Source organism: Sorex fumeus, unplaced genomic scaffold (genome assembly GCF_029834395.1).
Source record: "Sorex fumeus unplaced genomic scaffold, SorFum_2.1 ptg000002l, whole genome shotgun sequence".
NCBI classification, from domain to species: Eukaryota; Metazoa; Chordata; class Mammalia; order Eulipotyphla; family Soricidae; genus Sorex; species Sorex fumeus.
In genome coordinates, this window is record NW_026606059.1 from 35,972,407 (window position 1) to 35,996,093 (window position 23,687).

The 23,687-nt window shown below is 38.3% G+C and overlaps 1 protein-coding gene and 1 pseudogene across 2 annotated transcripts in view; one reads left to right on the plus strand and one right to left on the minus strand.

Annotated features, from left to right (window-relative positions):
- The window catches only part of NKAIN3 (sodium/potassium transporting ATPase interacting 3), a 618,508-nt gene that overhangs the window by 235,526 nt on the left and 359,295 nt on the right, over positions 1 to 23,687 (minus strand). The window lies entirely within an intron of this gene.
- On the plus strand, positions 7,311 to 7,351 carry LOC130023333 (uncharacterized; annotated as a pseudogene).

Sequence of the window (23,687 nt, forward strand, 5' to 3'; positions counted from 1 at the left end):
GCTCTGGGCAACAAAGCTGAACGGCTCCAATTCCAACAGGTACAGCCCGCCCCCAAGGGCCTGGGTTCCTCTCTGGGCACGCGCAGCTAGAAACAGCCCCGAGACAGCCGGTTTTCAACCCCTGAGCCGCGTGGGACGGGCACAGAGGCCCAGCTCTGGGCAACAAAGCTGAACGGCTCCAATTCCAAACAGGAGACATTCCCAACTCCTCGCCCAGTGCCAGGGACTCTTTCCGGAGCCGCGGCCGCTAACGCGGCCGCGAAATATTTTCCCACTACATATGCCATAGGAACCATAAGCTAACTTCTTAGATGGAAACTTCTCTATTTTAGCTCAGCCACTAGAAATACAGTTGCCAATAACTCATAAGCCTATCTTAACTCACACTGCATATCAAGCAGAATAGTAACACTGAACGTGAAGGACTAAACCACACCTCTCACAATGGTAAAGCAACGCAAAAGCCCACCAAACATTCATATTGAAGAGTCTAGCCCAGATGACACCAACAGTACTGTAGTGTTAGACAACCTCTCTGACAAGGAATTCAGAAGGGAGCTACTTAGGATGCTTAGGGAATTAAAAGAAACAATGGAAACCAATGCCAATAGAAGACAAGAGGATCTGAAGGCAGAAATGAGGAAAATGCAATCAGAAATGTCAGACCTGAAAAATCTCGTAGGCGAATTGAAAAGCTCAGTGGAAGGCCTCAGCAGCAGAGTAACAGCGGCTGAGAACAGAATCAGTGAGCTCGAAGATGAAGTTCAGAGACTCTCCCGAAAAGAGCAGAAAATGGAAAAGAGACTCACAATTCGGGAACAGATGGCAAGAGAAGATCGTGATGAAGCCAAGAGGGGTAACATAAGAATTATTGGAGTCCCAGAGGGACAGGAAGAAAACCTCGATGAAGAAGAAACTGTCAAAGACATCATTGCTACAACATTTCCAGAGCTGAAGAAAACTTGTGACCACATTCAGGAGGCCCGAAGGGTACCAGCTAGAAGAAATCCGAATAAAAATACCCCAAGACACATTCTGATCAAAATGACCAAAACCTTAGACAGAGACAAAATTCTGAAAGCAGCAAGATCGAAGAAAGAAATCTCTTACAAAGGAGCATCCTTAAAACTCACAGCTGATTTTTCTGATGAAACCCTCATGGCCCGAAAACAGTGGTGGGACATAGTAAAAAAACTCAATGAAATAAATGCCTCCCCAAAAATACTTTTCCCAGCAAGACTCTCATTCATAATAGAAGGAACAACACACAGTTTCACAGACAAACAACAGCTCAGGAACTTCATAGACTCAAAACCATGGTTACAAGAACAACTAAATGGGCTACTTTAAGGCAAGAAAGGCTCCTCAAATACACCCAATTTTAACATAACAATGGGACAAAATCCCATAACAATAATCTCTCTCAATGTCAATGGGCTAAACACACCAATTAAAAGACATAGAGTGGCAGGATGGATTAGAAAATTGAACCCAACATTCTGCTGCCTGCAAGAAACGCATCTTAATAGTCAAAGCAAACACAGACTCAGAGTCAAAGGCTGGAAAACAATCCTACAGGCAAACAGCTCCCATAAAAAAGCTGGGGTAGCCATCCTTATATCAGACCACATTGATTTCAGAGTGAGGAAGGTCATAAGAGACAGTGAAGGCCATTACTTATTGATCAGAGGATCTGTACAACAGGAAGAACTTACAATAATAAATGTATATGCACCTAATGAGAGACCAGCAAAGTACTTAAAACAACTACTCATAGATTTGGAAAAAGACATCAATAGCAACACAATACTAGTGGGAGACTTCAACACTGCTTTGTCACCTCTTGATAGATCAACCAGACTCAAGCTTAGCAAGGACATACTTCATTTGAGGGAAACAATGGAAGAAAGGGACTTAGTAGATATATACAGGACACTTCATCCACAAAAAGCTGAATACACATTCTTCTCAAGCGTACATGGAACATTCTCCAAGATAGACCACATGCTGAGCCACAAAACATGCCTCCATAAAATTAAGAAGGTAGAGATTGTATCAACAATCTTCTCAGACCATAATGCGCTGAAATTAGAAGTAAATCACACACAAAAACAGAAAACTAAATCAAACACCTGGAAATTAAACAGTGCACTATTGAACAACGAGTGGATTAGACAGGAAATCAAAGAGGAAATCAAAAGATTCCTAGAAACGAATGAAAATGAGAACACGAGCTACCAAAACTTATGGGACACAGCAAAGGCTGTGTTAAGAGGAAAGTTTATAGCTCTACAAGCATTCCTCAGGAAGGAGGAGCGAGCACACATAAGTAACCTAACCTCACAGCTTAAGAGCTTGGAGAAGGACCAAAAAAAGGAGCACAACCCGAACAGGAGAAAGGAAATAATAAAACTCAGAGCAGAGATTAACGAGATGGAAACCCAAAAAACAATCCGAAAGATCAATGAAACCAAGAGCTGGTTCTTTGAGAAAATTAACAAGATCGATAAGCCTCTAGCAAAACTCACAAAGAAAGGGAGAGAGAAAACCCTAATAAACCGAATCAGAAATGAAAAGGGGGTCATTACAACAGAAACCACATAAATTCAGAGGATCCTCAGGGAGTACTTTGAGAAGCTTTATGCCACGGAACATCAAAACCTCGAGGAAATGGATAAATTCCTAGACTCCTACAGACTCCCAAGGCTGAACCAAGAAGACCTGGAATACCTGAACAGACCTATCACCATCAAGGAAATTGAAATGGTAATAAAAAGTCTCCCCAAGCACAAAAGTCCTGGCCCGGATGGATTCACTAGTGAATTCTTCCAAATCTTTAAAGAGGACTTACTCCCAATACTCTTTAAGCTTTTCCACGAAATTGAAATATCAAAAACACTTCCAAACAGTTTCTACGAAGCAAATATCACACTGATACCAAAAGCAGACAGAGATACCACAAAGAAAGAGAATTACAGGCCGATATCCCTGATGAACACAGATGCAAAGATCCTCAACAAACTACTAGCAAATAGAATCCAACTACTCATCAAAAAGATCATACACCATGACCAAGTAGGATTCATCCCAGGGATGCAAGGATGGTTCAACATTCGGAAATCAATCAACATAATCCACCATATCAACAAAAGAAAAGATAAAAAGCATATGATCATATCAATAGATGCAGAGAAAGCATTTGATAAGATCCAGCACCCCTTTATGATGAAAACCCTAGCCAAAATGGGTATAGAGGGGACCTTCCTCAACATAATTAAAGCCATCTACCACAAACCTACAGCAAGCATCATCCTCAATGGGGAAAAACTGAGAGCCTTCCCTCTAAGATCAGGGACGAGACAGGGATGCCCACTCTCTCCACTGCTGTTCAATATAGTACTGGAAGTACTTGCAATAGCGATTAGGCAGGAAAAAGATATTAAGGGCATTCAGGTAGGAAAGGAAGAAATCAAGCTCTCACTATTCGCAGATGATATGATACTCTACTTAGAGAACCCAATAACTTCCACCAAAAAACTCTTAGAAACAATAGACTCGTATAGTAAAGTTGCAGGTTATAAAATCAATACCCAAAAGTCCATGGCTTTCCTATACGCAAACAGTGAGAGAGAAGAAAGCAACATGAAAAAAACAATCCCATTCACAATTGTGCCCCAGAAAATCAAGTACCTAGGAATCAGCTTAACTAAGGAAATAAAGGACCTGTACAAAGAAAACTACAAAACGCTACTTCAGGAAATAAAAGAGGACATGAGGAAATGGAAAAATATCCCCTGCTCATGGGTCGGGAGACTTAACATTGTCAAAATGGCAATACTACCGAAAGCATTGTATAAATTCAATGCAATCCCTATAAGGATACCCATGACATTCTTCAAAGAAATGGAGCAAACACTCTTGAAATTTATATGGAACAATAAGCCCCCACGAATAGCTAAAGCAATTCTTGGGAAAAAGAAAATGGGAGGAATCAACCTCCCGAACTTCAAACTGTACTACAAAGCAGTAATAATTAAAACAGCATGGTACTGGAACAAAGGCAGAACTGCAGACCAATGGAACAGGGTTGAATACACTGACATCTCTCCTCAATCATATGCTCATCTAATCTTTGATAAAGGTGCAAGTAATGTGAAGTGGAGTAAGGAAAGCCTCTTTAATAAATTGTGTTGGCATCACTGGACGGCTACATGCAAAAAAATAGGCTCAGAACTCTGCCTAACACCATGTACAAAAGTAAGATCAAAATGGATTAAAGACCTCAACATCAGACCAGAAACCATAAGGTACATTGAAGATAAAGTTGGCAAAACCCTCCATGACATTGAAGCTAATGGTATCTTCAAAGATGCCACGCCACTGGCCGAGCAAGTGAAAACAGAGATAGATAAATGGGACTATCTTAAACTAAGAAGCTTCTGCACCTCCAAAGAAACAGTGACCAAAATACAAAGACAGTCTACAGAATGGGAAAGGATATTCACCGATTACACATCTGACAAGGGGTTGATATCCAGGATATACAAAATACTGGTTAAACTCCACAAGAAGAAAACATCCAACCCCATCCAAAAATGGGGCAATGAAATGAACAGAAACTTTCTCAAAGAAGAAATCCGAATGGCAAAAAAGCACATGAGAAAATGCTCTACATCATTAATCATCAGGGAGATGCAGATCAAAACCACAATGAGATACCATCTCACACCTCAGAGACTGGCCCACATTCAAAAGAACAAAAGCAACCGATGCTGGCGTGGATGTGGCGAGAAAGGGACACTCCTTCACTGTTGGTGGGAATGTCCACTGGTTCAGCCCTTCTGGAAAACAGTATGGACGATTCTCAAAAAATTAGAAATTGAGCTCCCATTTGACCCAGCAATACCACTCCTGGGAATATATCCCAGAGAGGCAAAAATGTATAGTCGAAGTGACATCTGCACTTGTTTGTTCATTGCAGCCCTCTTTACAATAGCCAGAAACTGGAAGAAACCTGAATGCCCAAGAACAGATGACTGGTTAAAGAAACTTTGGTACATCTACACAATGGAGTACTATGTAGCTCTTAGAAAAGATGAAGTCATGAAATTTACATACAAGTGGTACAATATGGAAAGTATCATGCTAAGCGAAATGAGTCAGAAAGAGAGGGATAGACATAGAAAGATTGCATTCATCTGGGGGATATAAAGTAACAAAGTATGAGATTAATACCCAAGAATAGCTGAGATCAGCACCAGGAGGATTACTCCATAACTTAGAGGCCAGCCGGGTATCCTAGAGGAAAGGGCTATTCAGATAGAGAAGGGAGCACCAAATAAAGGATGTTTGGAGGATCCTCCCAGGAGGGGAGATGCATGTCGAAAGTAGACTATGGACTGAACATGTTTGCCACTCAATGCCTCTTTTGCAGACCACAACACCCAAAAGGAGAGAGAGAACACAGGGGATTGCCCTGCCACAGAGACGGGGGGATGGGGGATGGGGGTGGGAGGGATATTATCCATGGTGGTGGAAAATGGGCACTGGTGGAGGGATGGGTATCTGATCATTGTATAATTGAAACCAAAGCACAAAAAATTGTAAATCTACAACTTTAAAAAAAATAAAATAAAATAAAGGGAAAAAAAAAATGATCTGTACAGAAAAGACCATGATAGGAAGTTGTAAGATTTGTAGCATTAAAGAAGAACGTCTTTAAAAAATTCAACTCTTTCTCCTCATTCTGTTTTCAAAAAAATAATTCAGTGAATTGTCTATTCAAAAATAGTTGATTCAGGCAATTAACTCTTCCTGGACTCACATTTTCCTTTATCAAGAAGGTATTTTTAACTTGTCAAATACTATTTTACCACCCACAGTATATTTTCCTATCTTGAAGAAATTAAGGCCTAGTTAGGTTTAGTTGAAATACACTGATGTAATTTTCCCAAATATCAGTTATCAAAAGCCTAAAAAGAGCAAATGTGCTAACTTTCCCCAGATGCCAGTTATCAAAAGCAAACAACTGTCTTACACTTTTGGTATTGTGATTGGGCTGGAGTGATAGCAGGTAGGGCATTTGCTTTGCATGTGGCCGACCCAGGTTTGATTCCTCTGTCTCTCTTGGAGAGCCCGGGAAGCTACAGAGAGTATCCTGCCCACAGGCAACGTGGCGTATTTGATAGGCCAAAAACAGTAACAAATCTCACAATGGAGACATTACTGGTGCCTGCTTGAGCAAACTGATGAACTACATGAGGACAGAGCTACAGTGCTACAGTGATCAGATATTTTATATCTAATTTCTTAGCTGTAATTTACAAGGCAAAGTCATTCTATATTAAACAATGTTTAGCTTTCCCAAGTTATTAAAAACGCTTCTCAGTTCTATGGGACTGTATTTACCCACCAAATAATGTCATCCATTTTTATTTATGAACAAAAAAAGTCGAAGTAGTTATAGTTGCCAGATATTTTGCTGGTTTTTGTTAGCACAATTTCATGATCTTATTTGGGAGTTTCTCTTATTCTATAGAAAAGAACCCATTAAATTTTGGTGATGTATGAGTCCTTTCACAAAATAAAGTTTCCAATTCAATAGGCTGTAATGAATTCAGGATTCTGTATTTTGACTATGATTTTAGGAAACACTACTGGTGGTGGTGCAAGCTTTACACTTTGAGAAGTAAGAGTCAAAAAAAGAAGTCACTTCTCTCTTATTCCTAGGGTATAGTCTGTGATTTTTGCTATTCTGAGAGTGAAAAATTATAAAGATTTAATTGGTCAGCTGCTTCAGTGCAGCTCAGGTAATTGGGTCCTCATTTCAGTTGCCAAGAAATAAAGCAAAAACAAACATTTCACATCTGAGCTTCCTCAGGTCTTAGACCTGATTAGTGAACAAAAGAAGTATTTAAGTGGCTGTGGAATTTCAGCAACTTAAATACTGGAGGTGCTCAGAAGGGGTTCCACTGGGTTCCTTTAATGGCATGAAGGCTAAGCCAGACCCTGTGTTTGCTAGGCAGAGTGTGTGCAACAATTTCTATAAACGGTCACGGTCCTTCCGTTGTTCATCGATTTGCTCGAGCGGGCCCAGTAACATCTCCATCATGAGACTTATTGTTACTGTGTTTGGCATATTGAATACATCATGGGTAGCTTGCCAGGCTCTGCCGTGCAGGCGAGATACTTTCGGCAACTTGCCGGGCTCTCCGAGAGGGGCGGAGGAATTGAACTCAGGTCGGCCACGTTGGCTGTGTGCAAGGCAAGCACCCTACCACTGTGCTATGGCTCCAGCCCATTCCTATTTCATGTTGTATGAAAGGATAGAAGGTTAGCACTCCCCTTGACTTCCTATAAACATTTGAAAACTAAATTTTCACATACAGAATGGTTACTAATAATTGTAGCACATTACATGCCAAATGCCATGTTAGAAATAAGGGTTGAATTATGACTAAATTTCAAGTGGAGATTTGAGAAAGCCTAAGGATTTTATAGCTAGCAATTCCCTAGCACACATGTTCTCATTTTCCAACATGGTGATGGACGTAATATTCTTTCCCTCATTCTCGGCTGCAATCTCCTTCATTCTATTCTCATAAAAAAGGAAAATAATTGGCAAAAGACTTCATCTCTGCAACTCCTTGGAAACACAGTCCTCTTTTTACAAATCCCCATTCCTGCCTATGCCTATCCAACCTCTCAATTTTCATCACCTTTGACACATTCAAGAATCTTGCTTTTGCAAGTTTTCATTTGGGCAGTGCCAATTTCTTCCTTTCAACTAGCAACATTACCATTAATTTGTAGATTTTCCTTAATATTTCCTATACTTAAAAATTAGCCACAAGCTTTTATTGATAGTACAATTTTCCCTAGTCATTGTCTTCTTTTACAGCTCACCTTCACTACAACCTTTCAAAGCAATTATTTATTCCAGCGTTTGTAATCTGCACACTGAATGGGATTTGTTCCAAATTCAGCCAGTGAGCTTCATTTCTTCTATGCCCCCCAACATGGGCTTTACTTTGCTAAGTATAGTATCATTTTTTTCTATCTTATCTCAGTAAAATTCTCGAGTAACATCTGACACAGCTGACCATCTGACTCCCTTGGAAATACCTTTTCTGGCCTCTGTATATCAACAGTTCACTGGTTTGCATTATATTTCACCAGAAGCTTCTTCACAGTTTAACAACCCAAATTTTAACTTTCCAGGGCTCAAGGTTTGACTTTTTGGTTTCTTATCAGTTTTTAAAGATTTCACTGCTACTTCATGAATTAAACCACCCCAAAGGGCATAATGCAGAACTCTGAGATTCCCCTAACCTCTACCCCATACTGAGATGTGAAAGCAGGCTGAAAGAACAATGCAAAAAAAAAAATAGTTACAACTTCTCTGGGCAGATTTCTAAGACATGCCAAAGGCAAGAGAGTTTAAACTGGTTTAGCAGCTTTTAGTGTAAAGATTCTTGCTGGTATGAACAAAAGTGTAACAGAAGCTTTTGAGGGGAGAACAAAATTTGCTGAACATCTAATCTCCATACATTTTGCTAACTACAAGAACAAACTCAAGCTGTATTTAAAGAATATTAGCAATTATGGTATAAGAAAGCTGTACTGGGGTTTCTGGGAAGGGCAAGAACCAAATGGTTGCAGGATCAATAACTTCGAAAGGGAGTTTGCTTTTGGTACATTAAACTGGGGCAGTCTTGAAAAAGGAAACAGAATTAGCAATACTAATAGGTATTGCCATTTTTAGCATACGGGGTGAGTGAAATCCAAGCACAGCAGATCTGCAGCTATGTAGTAAGGAGAAACAGCACAGCAGTACGGCATTTGCCTTGCACACAGCTGGCCTGGCTGAGCCAGGTTCGATTCTTCTGCCTCTCTCTGAGAGTCCGGAAAGCTATTGAGAGTATCTCACCCGCTCGGCAAAGCCTGACAAGCTGTCAGTGATGTATTCGATATGCCAAACACATTAACAACAAGTCTCACAATGGAGACGTTACTGGGCCCACTCGAGCAAATTGATGAACAATGGGAGGACAGTGCTCCAGTGCTCACTAGATATACTTCTCTAAGAACACAGGTTTTCAGATAGTGAAACACTTTGGAAAGAGAAGATGGATAATATGACTGTTAATGATTTTGAAAGATGCATATGTCATGTGTTGATGCCACATGCCACATCCCGTCATTGCCTGTCATTTCTGTTTGGTGCTCCCCACCATCAACTTCGAATTTGTAGAATTCAACTCTAAGATATGGGAGACTTGGTTTGTAGTCAAGGATTAAGAAGAATGGGGAAAAAAATGTCTTCTTCAAAATGACAACGTAAAAGATATAAAAAGGGGTTTGTACTGAAAATCAATCTTTCTCCTACCATGAAATGCGTCATAATTTTTTAAAAAGAAAGCTGCAGATCTTTATAGAAACAGTCAACGATTAATGCTTTCCTTTTTTTTGGGGGGGGTGGTGGTAAGGAGGGAGGGATGGGAGACACTCTATAGTACTCAGGGCTTTCTTTTTGTTCTGTGTTCAGGAAGGCCATGTTTTGAAGGAATATATTTATAACATTTTTGCATATTTCCATGTGTAAGAATGCATAATAAGTTTACTATAAGCTGTCATGGATTTAGAATATTACGAACTCCCCAAAGTTAAGGAATCTACTTGACGATTTCTGTAGGACTGAATAAAGAACTGTCATAGTACTGTTTCTATGTGTTTCCAGGATGATCACATAAAATCGGTGGCATATTTTAACTCACAGAGACAGGACCATTGATTTTCCTATGTGCTCTTCCTTATCCCACTTTAGCCCTCACTTTCTTGTTTGGGACAGATAGGGTTAGTTCTCAGCCTCCAGGAGACCTCTTTATGCTGTACTATTCTGACCTTCATTATGTGTTTTGATTATTTTGCATGAATTTGTGGCAAATACACAGGACTTAAGTACCTCCCCATAGCTGGACAAAGATGGTCTGGAAGTCCATTTAATCTTATCTAACAGTGGTTCCAAAGAACCAAGGAGTACTTAAGAGGACCACTAAAGAGTAGATAAGAACATTCCCTGGGGAAGCCAGCCAGCTAATTGTTCAGTTTCATTATTTTGTTTTTGTGCAGCAAACTCCAGGAGGAAAGGGCTTCTCATTTCTCAGCAGTAATCTGATTAGAGTCTTCCTACTGGAGTTTTCCTGTGGGGCAGAGAGAGAGCAGAAATCACCTGTTCCAGCAGGATTTGAAGACGGAGGAAGCTCATTTGCATGTGCTTCCCACTGCACAGGTGCTGTGCTTCTTTCAAAGCCTGTTTGGTTCCTATAACAAAGGAACATTGCTCTGAGCTCTTTCAACAGCCTTGGGGGTGCCCTTCAGAGACTCCAAGCAATGAAAAAGTCTTATGGCTAAACACATTAAACTTTATTAATTGGGGGAAAAAAACATTTGTTTCAACTCTGGCTATTGTCTGCTGTTTGCTATTTATATAAAAAGAAAATTATGCTACTCACAAATTTGAAATTGTATTTCTCCAGAACATATTAAATTCACCTTCTAAAGAAGTTGATACCTATTGATTTGTGTACACATAGAAAAATATTTTTATGTACAATAATGAAGTCATTAACTACAAAGAAGCAAAAAAATTAAAATTTTTAAACAATTGTAAATAGTAGAGTTCAGCATAAATAAAATCATTTTATATTTTGTATTTTTAAATATTAATTTATCATCGCTAATTAGTATTATTGTAGAGTACGCACATAAGATTAGTGGGGCTTTCGGTATTCTCTAATGAGGTCCTTTGTAGCGAAATACACACCAGTGACATGAATTCCTTTTGTCTGGAATATCAGTATAATTAATTAAGTTCTCCATAAGAAAGTTACTGAATGCAGACAGAAGTTTCATGAATGAAAATATGCCCACTGAAATAATTTTCTAGACATGGTTTCAAGTCACAAATTCATAATTTATTTCCAAGTAGAGAACTTCATATTTGATCACAAAGTTTCCAAGTACAACATTACTTGGATACATCTATTTTATTTTATGTTTAGGCTTTTGAGCTATAATTGGCAATGCCCAAGGCTTAATGCTTTCATGGGTCCTGATAGGGCCTGGGTTTAATATCTGGCACGATATATGGTGCCAGAGATTAAACCCAGGCTGGCTGAATGCAAGCCAGTGCCTTACCCATTGTTCTATCTCTTTGGTCCCAGATACTTGTACTTCAAAGTAATGAAATTTGCTACAGTAAATTTCATCTTTTGAGTATACAAAGATAAATGTAGCAGCCATTAATATCTACTGTTAATCAAAAAGTACACCAGGACCAGAGAGATCACTCAAGGAAAAGGGGTATTTGCTTGCCTTGCATTGCATAAGAGCCTGGGTTTTACTCTCAACCATACATAGTGCTTCTCTGGCCCCTCTCTCCCTTTTTATTTTCACACACACACACCCACACACACATACACACAAACACACACAATGTTGATACATTTGTGCTCTTATTTATCTTCCTCTCTTCCCTCTTGCCCATTTGTTACTGACATATCTTCTGACATGCGCTGCCAGGCAAATCCCTGTTCCTAAGAGGTGCAGCTATTTCTTTCTTTGGATATTTGTAGCGAAGCAAAATACGTCTCTAAGTAATTTCTTTCTAATTCCTTCAGTAAAGCTGAGCATCTATTCCTAAATCTCTCCTTTTTCTTCGAGGGAGCTGAGCCCCAGCGACACTAGCAAATACTCAGTAGTCCCATCTCTCACCGCCTGTGTTAGCTGCACTCTGAGATGAAGTGTGACAGAAACGGGAAGGATGTACAAGTGGCTCTTGTTAGGAGGCTCAATGATTTCTTATGTTTTAACAGTCAGACTAGGAACTGTAAGTCTGAATGGATTTTTTTCTGGGTTCTACCAGTGGACTCTGGTTGGAAGTCACATGGGATTAGGCACATCTGCCTCAATAGCAAAGTGGAGACTAAAGTTATGTGGCAGAAAATGTGTGGCAGTGCTCAAAGACACATTTGGCATTTTTGTTCACAGGGCCCAAGGTCACAATCACAGCAGGAATTTTTCACTCTAGGAAATAACGCTTTTCTTTTATTACTGCCATATCTGATTCCATTGAGAACCACTGGCACTGTTCCTGTAGGCCAATAAACAGATTAAGAACAATACATGCAAGGGCTTGACATTTAACTAATGACTACTGCTACTATGGTATCAATACCATAATGTACAGGGGATCTTTACCACTGTAAAAAACATGGAGCATGAGTCGGAATTCAGGAGAAGAACCCATCTTCCAGACCAGAGGACTACTGGGAAGTAGGTACTGCAATGATTGGGATTTCATGACCTCACCATAGTAGGAGCTGGAGAAATCAAAATGGCACATTGACTTCTCCAGCTCCTACTGTGAAAAATGGAAAAATGGAAAATGAGGGGGAGGTATTTATCCCCATAAATACCTTTATTTTTAGCTTATGCAATATACTGAAATAATGATGTCTGAAATAAGCTTGAGGAGTTTAAATGTTCCCGATTTTTATAAAAACGCAGAAACTGAGGCTCAGAGGGATTAGGCGATTTGCTCAGTTTGGAGGAAGCAAGTGAGGTTTTGAACTGAGAGTAGAAGGCCCCAGGCTTTTGCTCCTAATCTGCATTCACAGTTTCCCTGAATCCCCAAAAAGACACTTTAGGACAGCTCTATCCACACTGTTAGCTCTGAGTCTTTCTGCCTCTGTTTTGGGGTCAGCAGCCGTGGGAGGAGGTAGAGATGCAGCAAGACACATTGGTAGGAAAAGATCTGTTAGAGACATGTGTTTTTAACTAAATGTCTTTGAGTAATCGGGAGTGTGAATTTCTTCCCACATTCTCTAAAATACCCAAATCCACATTTCTTAAAAAACTAGAAATTGAGCTTTCATCTGACCCTGCAATACCACTTCTGGGAATATATCCAGGGGGGGGGGGTGCAAAAAAAGCACAGTAGAAATCTGCACCTGTATGTTCATTGCAACATTGTTACAAGAGCCAGAATCTAGAAACAATCTGAGTGCCTGAGAACAGATGACTGGCTAAAGAAACTTTGGTACATCTACACAATGGAATACCATGCAGCTGTTAAGAAAGATGAAGCCACAAAATTTGCTTATAAGTGGATGATCATGGAGAGTATCATACGAAGTGAAATGAGTCAGAAAGAGAGGGACAGACAAAGAATGACTCCACTCATTTGTAGAATATGAAATAACATGAGACTGACACCCAAAAACAGTAGACACAAAGGCCAGGAATATTGCTCCATGGTTGGAAGTCTGCCTCATGTGGCGGGGGAGAAGGCAGCTGAGTAGAGAAGGGATTACTAAGTCAATGATGGTTGGAGGGATAGTCCTGAATGGGATATGTGTGATGAAAGTAGATAATGGACCAAATATGATAGCCTCTCAGTACCTGTATTGCAAACCGTAATACCCAAAAGTAGAGAGAGAGTATGGGGGAAATTATCAGCCATAGAGGCAGGGGGAGGGGTGGGATGGGGGGGAATACTGGAGACATTGGTGGTGAAAATATGCACTGGTAAAGGGATGGGTGTTTGATCATTGTATGACTGAAACTCAAACATGAAAGTTTTCTGACTATATCTCACCTGTGATTCAATTTTTTTTAAAAAAAAAGAAGAGAAGAGAAAAAAGATACCCAAATCCTTTCAGGTGATTTAAACCTAATTCTTAATTAAAGATATTTATAAGTCAGCTACTGTAAAAGCTCATTATATAACTACTTTTTCTACTCAACTCCTACTAAAATATTCAGCTTCCTGCTCAAAACTGAAAGAAGAAAATAAGGTAAAGTTCATGGTAATATCTGTAAACCATGCCTTGGTATTTTTATTTGAACTTTGGTCCATTATTTCTCAGTTCTGTTCCTTGAGGGATGGACAATTGCTTCAATTAAAACACAATCATGTTAATTGATTACCAATGACATGTAAAATTTATAGATATGAGAAATTACTAAGTCAATATAAAATTTTGTTTAAGATAAACTTATATGACAAACATACAAGAAAGAAGTATTACAGCTGAGGAGAGGATGGAGTCGCTGAAAGATCCAGGAAAGTAAGCCCCAGGGTCTACAGAATTCTGAATTTAATTAGTGACATTGGGATCATCTTTTTATTGCTGACCTTTCAATGGAATATTGTCTTTTAGCTTCAACATATAACCATATTTTAATCTGTTCCAGATAGTGGAGGAGGTTCTGTTATTTAAAACACCAATATGACTTTGCACTCATCTGATTGTGACGTAAAACCCAGCCATAGGGAAAAAAATTCTCAAAATAACCATGTAAATGTAATTCATAGATATTAAGATGCGAAAAGGGAATGAGATTTGCAAACTTTTCAGAGAGAACACTTCAACAGAAAACCTTCCAGTAGTGATGTTGCTGTGAACTAGATTTTGAAGAAAAGGGGTTAGCTGGCCAGCAGAGGGAAAACAATTGTCCTAGAGATGTTAAACTAGAGTGAAGTCTTTGGCAACTATAAAGTTTACAACAGATAAAGTGAAAAATCCAGGAGAGGATGTCAAGAGGAGAAAGGTGGAAATTCAGCCAATGCCAGTTCCACAGAGATTCTTGAATGTCTTGTTAAATATTATGGTTTCCCTTTGAAAGTTTTCAGAAAGTACTGAAGATTTACAAATACAAGCATGACATAGGAATTGGTAATGTTTTATTTTACTAATGTATCATTTTACTAATGATCTGGCACCAGGACATTGTCGGTATTCGCTGAAGATGAAGCTATCCAGCACATTTTTCATGTTTTTGGATTAGGGTTTTGAGGATGGGTGTCATGCCTCACTCTAATAGTTGAATGAGAGAAAAGAAGGGTGAACAGAGTTTAAAACAGCACAGAATAGCATCAACGAGGAAATCCCAAGGTACAACCAAGACCATTGTGAAGCTGAGCTAAGATTTTCCTCCAGGAACTTGGATTTTAAAGAAAACTAAAGGGAGTATGATCAAAAGTTGTCAATGCCTGAGACAATTATAACGCAAAAAGAACGATTAGATGTCTACTTGAATTGGCAAAGTGAGGTCATTAGTGACCACTGAGATTAATTCCATTGCAATGGGCAGGCCCCCTCCCTTTGGGGAGAAATTGGATCTTGGTAAGTGGAGTCTGTAACAATAAATTTGTCTCTCCAGGAACTTGGCAGTGTAAAAGGAGATACAGTGTAGAATGTGGAGGGAAGTCTCTTTTGATTTAGTGTTGGGGAGGAGGTTTGAGGCTTGTTTTTAAGATAAAAGAAGGATTTGGCAGGAGTGAAGAATAAAACAACAAAAGGAGAAAAAAGAAAAGCTGTGGTTTTTCTCATTTCAGGTGGAAGAGTGGTTCTCTGAGACAGAGGAAGGCTGTCAGGAGGTAATGTAACTACAGAGAAGTCGTGACTGATGGCTTCTACCTCACAGTGAACTAACTGTCACTGTCATCTGCAGAGCTTGGGGATGGAGTAGAGATGACGAGGGCCGGGTCAGTGACTTGAGCAAAGCAGTAAAGATAGAAGCAGTGAACAGATATGGGTGTTCTTTTGGATACACCTCAACAGAGTTGTGGTAATTTACTGAATAAACTTAGAAAACCTAGAAACACTTTCTATTTTTTTTAGAGTCTAACTTTCCATCAGGCTTTAAGAACCAAAGCTTCATTATTACATGGTTATGAATTGCATCTTTTAATGAAGAGTCTCAGCTCTCCAACACTAATTAGGTTAAATACCATCATAATTGTCTGCTGTACGGTTTACTCTTCATTTTACTGCAGAACCTCATTTATATTCACTCGAGAGACAGGCTCCATCCTGCAATATGTTTTATGGTTCAGACTACCTCTTGCTTAAACAATTTTCTAGTGTAATTACATTATTAGTATGCATCTTTTAAAAATCCAAAAATGAATTAAATTATTGGACAGTTAAAGTCTCACATATAAATTTTCATAAACTCATGTGTGACAAAAAGTCATGAACTTGAAATGTTTTGGTTTTTGGTTAATATTTTCCGGTCTAAAAAGAGCATATTTTGCCTTCAAATTCCAGGATACTTCACAATCTAACAGAATTTTTAAATTGAGGTTATATAAATATATGTTGAACAATTTGTTCTTCCTCATTTCCTTCCTAATAATGGAAAATATTACATCCACTTTATGTATGCTGTTGTATATTAATGACATGACATTTGTTAAATATCTACTATGTTACAAGGGTTGTTATAGGTGATTATGCCAATAGCATTTCATTTATATTTAGGTCCGTAGGAGATATGTATTATTATTAATGTAAGGCCATAGGGTCAGAATATTTAAAAACTTTTTTATTGAATCATTTTGATATACAGTTACATACTTACAAACTTTCATGTTTACGTTTCAGTCATACAATGATCGAGTACCCATCCCTCCACCAGTGCCCATTCCCCACCACCAGTGTTCCTAGTATCTCTCCTGCCCCCCACCATCTCCCAGTAGCAGGCACATTCCCTCTTACTCTCTCTCCTTTTGGGTGTTAAGTTTGCAATACAGATACTAAGCAGCCATCATGTTTGGTCCATAGTCTACTTTCAGCACACATCTTCCATCCTGAGCGTGCCCTCCAACCATCCTTTACAACCTTCTTTATCCCAGCTGCCTTTTCCCCCAGCATATGAGGCCAGCTTCCAAGCCATGGAGCAATCCTCCTGGCCCTTATCTCTACTACCCTTAGGTGTTAGTCTCCTATTATATTACTTTATATTACACAAATGAGTGCAGTCATTCTATGTCTGTCCCTCTCTTTCTGACTCATTTCACTTAGCATAATGCTAGCCATGTCCATTCACTTATATGAAAATTTCATGATTTCATCTTTTCTAACAGCTGCATAGTGTTCCATTATGTAGATGTACAAAGTTTTTTTTAACCAGTCATCTGTTCACTCAGGCACTTGGTTTTCTTCAGATTCTGGCTATTGTAAGTAGTGCTGTGATAAACATACAAGTACAGATGTCATTTCTACTGTATTTATCTTTGCACCTTCAGAGTATCTTCCCAGAATCTTTTTTCATTGTGTTTGCTACTATATTTGCTACAGTATCCTACTATACTGTTTGACAAAACAAATTAATTTTAGATTCAGAAACCAAATTAACAGCTTTAGACTGTAAGCATGGGGATGCTAATCTACTTACCTTACACTCCAAACTCAGCAAATTAAATTAGCACATATAAGAAAGTATTTAAATAGAGTAGTCACAAAAATACAATGCTGTTCATAAAAGAAAATTGTTAGAACAAGCCCTAGCACACGACAGTATTATTCAGATATTTTCCAACATTACTATAACCATCTATCTGTTTACTTTTTTGTCTTCCCCTCAGGACATTGCCTTGTTATTTCCTATTCTGGCATTCCCTGAGTCAGTGTCATATAAATTAGGTAGTCCACAAACATATTGTAGGGTAGATATGCTTTCACATACTTTTGAAAACTTGGTGAATTATTTATTTTAGTTAAAATACAGTGGAATTGGGCTAGAGAGAGCTCAATGGGCTGAGGGTATGCTTTCCCTACTACAGAAGTCACAGCATGATCCTGTGAGCACCTCTAGGAATGGCTCCTGGCACAGAGCCTGGAAGAGTGCCTGGACAATGCCAGGTAAAATCACCCCCAGCCAAAAAGCAAAAACAAAATGCCCAGCAATAAAAAAGTAATATTAAGTAATATATGCAGTTATTCAATAACTGTATATCATCCTATTTTATTACCAATACTCAGGGTATTTGTAATGAGATGTTGAAGAAAAGAAAGACAGGAAAGTTAGATCTTATCCTCATAGAAACCATCATCTGGGGAAGGAGGAAACCACCAGTTTATGTCTTGTTTTATTACAACCTTGAATGGAAAGTACATGGCTTATGTATGACTTAGGCATGATAAATATATAAAAAAATGTTTGATATACTGAAACACAAAAAAACCAAAATCACTGGTTAAAATTGGGGACTATGCCAACATATAAAAAGATGAAAGTGAGATTTAGAGATAAATATTACTGACAGAAATGATAACTAGTAACATTTTTAAGAGTAACAAAGTAGTTTAGAAAAAATTACTTAAAGTCAGTTAGCCTCATATAATAAAAAGGAACATTATACATTCCCAAAATGAACATTTAGATTAGAAATGGGAAGAACTGGTAATGATAAAATTGGTTAGATGATGAGATAATGTGTCAAAAAAAATCCTATTTTCAAATACAGGTCATGAAAAAATGTGCATAATTTGCTCTGCACACCAGGAATAAACCCAATGGGAAGCCATTAGCACATCAATAATGTGCTTTATTGTGCAACAACATATACAAACACTTAATTCAGCATTGAGATAATAGCATTTTAGCATCCCATTGACATAACTTGGAAACAGATCCAGTCCTCCTCTCCAGGTCTATGATCGGTGATAGGCTTCCAAAGCTGATGTGCAGGATAACTTTATTTTAATTATGATTGAGCTCTGTGATCCCTATGGGTTTCAATGATTCGATCTGTGAAGCAGGGTAATGATCAAGCTCACAGTGAAAGGGAACAATAACCAGCATTTATAGTTATCCCACCATATTTCAAAGTAAATAAATTAGGTAGTCCACAAACATATTTTGGGATAGAAATGTAAAAAGCAAGGTACTTTTATAGAAGTGTGTAGCTAAGATAATTGTGGAAGCTGTTTACTATTAATGTAATCAACTGAATTCCGGTTAATGCAGCCTTTATTTAGTCCTATTACTGCCTGTGGATTAGGCATTATACTTAGGGATGAAGACATAGTATTTTCATGGAATTCAGAGTTGCCTAAAGTCTTTTATGGCTGCTCAGAGTTAAAATCAAGAATAATACTACAATTCAAGCCGACTGTGTTTTGTGAGCCCCGTAACTTGCTCTGAAACTGATTTTCTTTTTACCAATTCTCTATTATGCCAGAGTTTTGAATTTAACAGATAAGGGAGCTTTTATTTTGGGGTCACACCCAGCGATGCTCAGGGGTTACTCCTGGCTCTATACTCAGGAATTACTCCTGGTGGTGCTCAGGGGATCATATAGAATGCTGGGGATTGAACTCAGGTTGGCTACATGCAAGGCAAACACCCTACCTGCTGTACTATTGCTCCAGCACAGATAAGGAAGCTTTTAAAAATGAAAAAAAATTAAGAGACAAGTTGATGTAGTTATTGTGATCACATCAACACATCATCATCTTTTTTTTATTAGCGAAACACCATGAGGTACAGTTATAGACTAACAAATTTTTGTGCTTGGGTTTCAGTTATACAATGATTCAAGTACCTATCCCTTCACCAGTGCCCATTTTCCACCCCCACGGGTCCCAGTATCCCTCCCACCCTCCATTCCCCCCCCCCCCCCGACCCTGCCTCTGTGGCAGGGCATTCCCTTTTGTTTTCTCTTTCTCTTTTTGGGTGCTGTGGTTCGCAAGAGAGGCATTGAGTGGCAATCATGTTTGGCCTATAGACTACTTTCAGCAACACATCATCATCTGATGAGCATTATAGCAGGGTCTGCATCAGCTTCACATGAAAGCATGTGGATTATCAATATTTTCTTCTCTTTTTGAAACGCTTCCTTCCCAGATTCCTTCCAGGAGTACTCCACACCTCAAGATATATTTCTCTTCCCTATAATTGTCTTGAAGAAGTCTCTCATTATCTATTAATCCTAGTTTTAACCATATCTAAGAGGAAAACAGTCTCATGACTTTTTTTGAAGCCATTTGCCTGTGAATAACTGCTAGACAAACTTGGTCCCCTAGGACATAAGCCCTTGTAAAGCATGGTAATTGCTGAATTCACGTGGTAGTAACAGTGAGCATTTGTGCAGGATATAACTTCTCACAAAGATATTGAAAGCATATTTGATTCTGAAAGGTGTTTCTATCCATATTTCTCAAGCAACGGCAACTAAATTTTAGGGAGAAAAATTAATGTTGCTAAATAACAGATCTAAAACTTGAATGCAGAAATTCTAGTAAATATGGCTACACATTCTGTTCTTCACAAGTAACAGAGCATGAGCTTTGCTTTGTTGCTGTCTAGGGGCAACACCCATGGTTTCACAGGGATTACTGAAGGCTCAGTGCTCAGGAATCCCTCCAGAGGACCATAAGTGGTGATGGGGATTAAACTCCTATCAACTCGGCCACTTGTGAGACAAGCAACTTAACGACTTTACTCTCTCTCTGGTTACAACATTAGTTGTTTTTGGTTTTCGTTTTTTCAATAAGCATAACCTTTATCTTTTATACCTTTGTAGGTCTGACTATCAACTAATCTTCTTTAAGTCATGACATGTACAAATCATGCAGCTGGTGACTGACAAATACCTCATATAGTTACATAAGACTGGAGTACTTGAATAAAATTGTCCTGGCTTTGTCCCTGGGGCCACTATTTTCAGACCTTTTTCCCTCACAGCCTTTGTGGATCTGTTTTCCTTTCTGTAAAGTACAAGAGTGTTTAATGGAAATATTGAATGAGATGTGCAAATAGCCTAAAGACACCATGACCTTTTGCTTCTTAGCTGTGTGTTCTGTAAGGGAGGCCCCTTCTATTTCTCAGAAACAGTTGAGAACTATCATTTTTAGCTGAATTCAATCTCTACAAGTGTGGAAATGACAAAGCCCAGCACATAATATGAGTTTAAACCAGGAACAAATCCATTTATGAATTCCAATTTAAATGGGGTTCTTCAAAGAAATCAAAGGAAGTTGAGTGGTTCTGAAGTACCTGTTTGGACTGCAGAGAGAAGAGCCTTAGGTGACCTTTCTATTTATTGTGATGGAAGAGAAGAAAATCCAGGTGGTGCCTACTCCCCAGAAGGCAAAGTAGAGTTGGGAATTAATGAACATAAAACTATTTCAAGGTTTAGAAAATGTTAGTTTTTCCAAAAATTAGACCTAACGATAGTATAGGACTCGTGAGCTGGTCCTTAGTAATTTAATTAATGAAAACTCTAATTAGATTATTAGGCACTTACAAGTTTCATTTCAGTTTTATATATTTAGTACAATGCCTAGCATGTCATGGATACTAATTAATAAGTGAGTGGATGAATGATACATATTAAGTTTGCCTGAGAATATTATGCTCTAAAATAGCACACTAACGTAATCCTATGTGTCAGTATCACACCAATGTAATACTTGTTCAGAACATGATTAGTCTTTCTTGCCATAAATTCATTCTCGACTGGACAACTTTTGTATAAAGTAGTCAAGGCATGAGAAATTATATAAATATAAGAGCTATACAGAGCTATAAACTTTATAAATGGCTGTATTGATTAACATTTCTAAGTACTTAAGGAAGTCTTTACAGATGTTGGATATTTTTTCTAAATTTAATATCCATTTGAAATTACCTTATTTAGAAGTACCTATCCATTATGTTATTGAAACCACATATACTCTATATCACTGTTTGTTACGACGTATTCCTCAAATAAGTGTCCTGTCACTTGGCATTTGTTGATGATCCGTGTAAATTTAAGTGGTCTTATGTTTTGTTTTTGTTGCTGTTTGTTTTTTTAGTTTTGGGGCCTCACTCAGTAGTACTCAGGGCTAACTCCTGGAGAAGTTCAGGGGACCATATGGATTGCCAGGTTTGGAAGGCAGGTTGGCTGCGTGCATTACTAGTGCCCTACCTGCTGTATCAAAGCTGGGGCCTCAGTGTTTTTTCCTTTGCTTTTGTTTTGAATGGATCTTTTATTTTATTGGAGAACAAGAATATCCAGAATTTTATTTCCGCTCTGTAACAAAAGTGGCAAAGAACCTGGCTCCTGCCAGAAAATCCTCTCACTGATGAGTACATTTCACGTAACAGTACATACTATATTGGAGGCACTGAGAGGAGATTTTGTTATTTTTATTGGGGGTGAAACATGGCTGTGTTCAGGGATTACTTCTGGCTCTATGCTCAAGGATCACTTGTGAGAGGGCTCAGGGGATCATACTTGGTGCCAGAAACTGAATGGGGTTGGCAGCAAGCAAGGTAACTGCCTAAGTGCCTATCTCAGCCCTATGAATGAGCTCTTTGTGTTCAATCTCTGAAGAATGCACTTTCTCAGAGGCAGGAAGAGGGTCAGTTTGAGATAATTTTTCTCAAGCTGGTTCAAGGGGCTGTAGTTTATTCTCATTTAACATCCAATTTATATTCACTTTTATTGTGGCATTACTTCATCCATGAATTTCCTGGTTACACACTCAGAAAATGTTCATCCACTATGAACATAGTAAGTAAATCTTACACAAGAAACAAAATTATAGTAAAGTTAATTCAAAATGGAATAGAGACTTAAATGTAAAACATAAACCAATGGAATTTTGGGGGAAAAAATAAGAGTATTTTCAGGATATAGGGCTAATTTCAAGCCATCAAATACACTTAGGATATATAAAGTAACCTCAAAACTTAACACTAAAATATCATATTATTTGAATTAGAAAATGGACAAAAGACACCAGAGAGAAAGTAGAGAGGGTAAGATGTTTGCTTTGCATGCTGCCAGCCCTTGTACAATCCTCAGCACCGTACACGGTTCCCTGAACACCACCAGGAGTGATCCCTGAGTAGAGTTAGGATTAAGCTTTGAGCATTATCAGGGGTACCTCAATCCCCTCTGACCCTCAAAAATGAAAATGGACTAACGAGTTTGGCTAACGATCTGGAGTCATTTCACCAATGGGTAAATAGCATATTAAAATAAATATAACATTAGCCATTATAGAAATGAAAATTAAAAACACAATAAACATGACACCATATCAGAATGCCTAAATAAGTAGCAAAGACAAAACCAAATCTTGGTACCGTGCCAAAAACCACGACATTCATTCTTTGATAGTGGGGATAAAAATGGTAGTTATCTTAGACAAGTTTGGCAATTTTTCATGAGGCATAACTGTCCAATTGCTGAACAACTTAGCAATCACACATCTGACCATTTATACAATAACGAGGTAAACTAAAAATATTAACCTAAAACTTCAGTACAACTATTCATGGTAGTTTTCACATACTGTACAAAAGGTAGAAACAACTCAGATATTCTTCACTGGGTCAATGGGTTAAGCAAAGTGTAGCTGGCGCATTCTAGAAATAAGGAACTAATAAACTCAATTAAATAAACAGTATTCAATAAAAAAGTAAGAATGTTAAATAACATGTTAAATGTACAGGTTAAATGAAGCTCCAAAATTATTCACAGTAAAATTGCTAATCCCTAAGATTTGCATCCTGTATGATTCTATTTCTAAAATCAACTTGAAATGACAGAACTATAAATAACGAACAAATCAGTAGTTTTCAAAAGTTAAGAACAGGACGGAAGTATATGTGTCTATGAAGTTTTACACAAGAGATTCTATGGTGATGATATATTATTCTATATCATTGCATTGTTTTGAATATCCTGATTGTAATATACAAAAACTTTGCAAGACTATCACTGAAGATAACCAGGAAGATACTTGCTTCAGTAATTTTTACAACAGCTGAATGTGAATCTATGATTTTATCAAAATAAAAAAAAAGTTTCTCTGAGACATGGTTGTCAAAGAAAC